Below are 5,111 nucleotides of genomic sequence, written 5' to 3'. Positions count from 1 at the left end.
GTTCTGTTCTAGTTCTGTTCTAGTTCTGTTCTAGTTCTGTTCTAGTTCTGTTCTAGTTTGTTCTAGTTCTGTTCTAGTTCTGTTCTAGTTCTGTTCTAGTTCTGTTCTAGTTCTGTTCTAGTTCTGTTCTAGTTCTGTTAGTTATGTTCTAGTTCTGTTCTAGTTCTGTTCTAGTTCTGTTCTAGTTCTGTTCTAGTTCTGTTCTAGTTCTGTTCTAGTTCTGTTCTAGTTCTGTTCTAGTTCTGTTCTAGTTCTGTTCTAGTTCTGTTCTAGTTCTGTTCTAGTTCTGTTCTAGTTCTGTTCTAGTTCTGTTCTAGTTCTGTTCTAGTTCTGTTCTAGTTCTGTTCTAGTTCTGTTCTAGTTCTGTTCTAGTTTCTGTTCTAGTTCTGTTCTAGTTTTGTTCTTAGTTCTGTTTCTAGTTCTGTTTAGTCTTTAGTTATGTTCTAGTTATGTTCTAGTTCTAGTTCTGTTCTGTTCTGTTCTGTTCTGTTCAAGTTCTGTTCTAGTTCTGTTCTATTTCTGTTCTAGTTCTGTTCTAGTTCTATTTTAGTTTCCTTCTAGTTCTGTTCTAGTCTAAAAAAATAATATAATTTTCACTTTTCCTCTCATATATTCAAAATACAATTTTAAATTAGAAAATTATTTATATGTTATCCTCCTCCCAAACTAAGATTAAACTCTTAAGGTTATTTTAACACAAGTATAGATTTATTTTACAATTGTACAGGAAATTAAAAATTTCGAAATGACATTCGTTTTTGCCCTGCTTTAGTCATTAAAATGAGAAGCAAACAAAACAGCATATAAATAGTAATTTCGAGAAGATAGAGAAAATCACCTACAATTCTATGACATTTCAAATAAATAATATTTCTATGTTTAAAAGTACAACATGCTTGTATCCTAAGTGTATGAATATTAAAGTGAATAACAAATACTGTAACTAACACATGTTAGATTTGGATATTATCAACTTACTTTTGACACTAAATGTCGAGTGACTTTTTAAATAAAATAATTTTGTTTTTAGATTTTAAGTAGAGTTTTACATTTCAATGACTCATTTCATTTCAATGTTTAAATTAGAACACATGTAGAGGTATGAATAAACATTTTCAAATTACTGCAATTGTAGAACTATTTCTTAAATTTAGGCTAAAGTAGAATTTAACGAAACAATAACTATTATTTCCAAAACAAACTTTTCAAACTAAACTTTAATTTAATCTATCAAACCTCATTGTTAACTTTTCTTTTATATTATATTGAATGTATAAGATTTACATGTCATTTTGTCCTTGAATATTTCATACTTCTCTTGTCTTGTCTTGTTTCATTTCCATTTAAATTGACACCAAGACGTATGATTATTGAAAATAAACAATATTCAGTTTTGTATAAGAACCATATTAATCATACGTCACGTTCTACGAACATGTCTGACAACATGCATAATTATGAACGAAAAACAAACAACAAAATGTTAAAGAAATGAGAAAAATAAGAATAATAAACATTTACATTTAAATGTAACAGTTTTTTATTATAATGAAAACGCAGACAAATACATAACATGTATGTATATAAAGGAAAATTATTATATGAAAATTATTATATTTTTAATGGAAATTTTCAACTAAAATCTGATTTTTAAAAATAATTTCTTCTTAAAAAAATTTCTAAAATAAACAATATTCAGTTTTGTAGTTCAGTTCTAGTTCAGTTCTAGTTCAGTTCTAGTTCAGTTCTAGTTCAGTTCTAGTTCAGTTCTAGTTCAGTTCTAGTTCAGTTCTAGTTCAGTTCTAGTTCTAGTTCAGTTCTAGTTCAGTTCTAGTTCAGTTCTAGTTCAGTTCTAGTTCTAGTTCAGTTCTAGTTCAGTTCTAGTTCAGTTCTAGTTCAGTTCTAGTTCAGTTCTAGTTCAGTTCTAGTTCAGTTCTAGTTCAGTTCTAGTTCAGTTCTAGTTCAGTTCTAGTTCAGTTCTAGTTCAGTTCTAGTTCAGTTCTAGTTCAGTTCTAGTTCAGTTCAGTTCTAGTTCAGTTCTAGTTCAGTTCTAGTTCAGTTCTAGTTCAGTTCTAGTTCTAGTTCTAGTTCAGTTCTAGTTCTAGTTCTAGTTCAGTTCTAGTTCTAGTTCTAGTTCAGTTCTAGTTCAGTTCTAGTTCAGTTCTAGTTCAGTTCTAGTTCAGTTCTAGTTCAGTTCTAGTTCAGTTCTAGTTCAGTTCTAGTTCAGTTCTAGTTCAGTTCTAGTTCAGTTCTAGTTCAGTTCTAGTTCAGTTCTAGTTCAGTTCTAGTTCAGTTCTAGTTCAGTTCTAGTTCAGTTCTAGTTCAGTTCTAGTTCAGTTCTAGTTCAGTTCTAGTTCAGTTCTAGTTCAGTTCTAGTTCAGTTCTAGTTCAGTTCTAGTTCAGTTCTAGTTCAATTCTAGTTCAGTTCTAGTTCAGTTCTACTTCAGTTCTAGTTCAGTTCTAGTTCAGTTCTAGTTCAATTCTAGTTCAATTCTAGTTCAATTCTAGTTCAGTTCTACTTCAGTTCTAGTTCAATTCTAGTTCAGTTCTAGTTCAGTTCTACTTCAGTTCTAGTTCAGTTCTAGTTCAGTTCTACTTCAGTTCTAGTTCAGTTCTAGTTCAGTTCTAGTTCTGTTCTAGTTCAGTTCTAGTTCAGTTCTAGTTCAGTTCTAGTTCAGTTCTAGTTCAGTTCTAGTTCAGTTCTAGTTCAGTTTTAGTTCAGTTCTAGTCAGTTCTAGTTCAGTTCTAGTTCAGTTCTAGTTCAGTTCTAGTTCAGTTCTAGTTCAGTTCTAGTTCAGTTCTAGTTCAGTTCTAGTTCAGTTCTAGTTCAGTTCTAGTTCAGTTCTAGTTCAGTTCTAGTTCAGTTCTAGTTCAGTTCTAGTTCAGTTCTAGTTCAGTTCTAGTTCTAGTTCAGTTCTAGTTCAGTTCTAGTTCAGTTCTAGTTCAGTTCTAGTTCAGTTCTAGTTCAGTTCTAGTTCAGTTCTAGTTCAGTTCTAGTTCAGTTCTAGTTCAGTTCTAGTTCAGTTCTAGTTCAGTTCTAGTTCAGTTCTAGTTCAGTTCTAGTTCAGTTCTAGTTCAGTTCTAGTTCAGTTCTAGTTCAGTTCTAGTTCAGTTCTAGTTCAGTTCTAGTTCAGTTCTAGTTCTAGTTCAGTTCTAGTTCAGTTCTAGTTCAGTTCTAGTTCAGTTCTAGTTCAGTTCTAGTTCAGTTCTAGTTCAGTTCTAGTTCAGTTCTAGTTTAGTTCTAGTTAAGTTCTAGTTCAGTTCTACTTTAGTTCATATTCAGACGTGGTGTTTCTAATTACACAGTTTTTTTCTAAAATTTTCAATTAAAATAGCTCTTTTCTCAGCAAAAAAAAACTATTAAATTATCCTTTATACTAATTAAATGTAATTTATAGTCTTCATGTGTCTGTTGCTTTAAAAACTTAAATAAACAAAAAGTGACTACTTAAAAAACTATTCAAACGCACACCCACACTTCTGACATATTGTTTATTTATTTAGTTAATATTTTGTTTTTTTTTTTAATATTTATGTACATAGAAAACTGACAACTAAGGAGAAAACAATTTAAACAAAAAACGAGTCCTTATTTATGAAAAATGTACAAAATCTACTCGAACCAAATAAACTGTAAAATAAAGAGTAACGAAAACTAACAAAAACAAATATTAAAAAGACAACTACAATAATAACAACAAGAAATGATACAATGACAGCGACAAAAACAACAGAAAACAACAATGACAATGTCTAATAAGTATGTACATTTATTATTGTTGTTCTTTCTTTAAAATATGAGTAGTTAGTTGTTCAAACTGTCAGTGAGTCAGTGACAGACTGAATAAAAACCGAATATATAGTATATTTTAGTTAGTTTTTTACATATTTACATACATACATATGTATGTATATAAGTATGTATTTGGTACACTTGTAATTGTGTTTGTAAGTTAGTTGTGTAAATTAGTTCACGTTTATTTCAAGAAATTTTCTAGTTTTCGTAGGTGGGTGCATGTTTGAATACATGTCAAAAAAATTTCAGACATATATATGCATACATAGACATACATACATCTAGTTAGACAATACACACTCTTAGACACGTACTCGAACGTAATAATAACTTAGAAATTGCTTAACAAAGGGCAAAAGTACTTTTTTCAAAATATTTTAAAGCCGATAGGTACCATAACTAAGTAATAACTTGTCAACGATATTAAACTTGACGAAGGTGAGATTAAGAATCGAATAGTTTTGGAAACTTTTTACAGCAAATAAAGCTTTGAGAAGATCATTTAGAATCTTTAGAAGACTTCGTTGTTGTTTGTTTGAAAAACAAGGTTCATATTACATTTTGATCCCTTAATTACGATGTCAAGGTATCAGAATATGCTTTTAGGAAAACAATATTAAAAATAGGAGCCACGCCCTCATAAAAGTAGGCGTAGATGATAATTTTTTGTTTGTTTTTAATTCATAAGCTTATTAACCGCAAGATTTTGGAAGTGAGTTGAAAAATATATCACCAAAACCTTCTAGAATCAGACCTTTATACAATCCGCTTCAAAACTGGTCCCAAAAGTAAAAATTTTTAATATCTAGGCTACAATTTCTAAGCCATCAATTAACTTTCCCCATTACTTGACTATTTGATTTCTAAATTTTTTTCTTGTTTTCTTAATTTTTTTTCGGATTGTCTTTCTTTGTTTCCTTTGTTGCTCTACTCTACTGTCTTCCCATCCAACGAAAGTAATTGAGGGCAAACAAAATAATACAATATTTATTTTATTATTTTTTTTCTTGTTTCTATTTTACTGGTATTAAGGAAACATTACACGGGGAAAAAATCGATATTAATTTGAATAGAAATAAGCGAAATATGTATGTGTGTGTGTGTGTTTGTAAAATTAAACACGCGACTAGGAAAATTACAATAACAAAAAATGTTTCGAAATGGAAATGAATGTATGTGTCAGAAGTAGTAGGTATATTTGTTATAACGAAATGTATGTTTTATTAACAAAAAAGGAAAAAAAAAAACTCAAACTATTGTGTTAATATGATGGAAAAATAATTGATTTTGTTAGTCAATCGCTGACCATATAAGA

The sequence above is a fragment of the Lucilia sericata genome, unplaced genomic scaffold (genome assembly GCF_015586225.1).
Source record: "Lucilia sericata isolate MDLA Ls3-8-SP2 unplaced genomic scaffold, ASM1558622v1 Contig000734F_arrow, whole genome shotgun sequence".
Lineage (NCBI taxonomy): Eukaryota > Metazoa > Arthropoda > Insecta > Diptera > Calliphoridae > Lucilia > Lucilia sericata.
The sequence above is the reverse complement of the archived record's forward strand: the minus strand, read 5'-3'. Positions refer to the sequence as shown.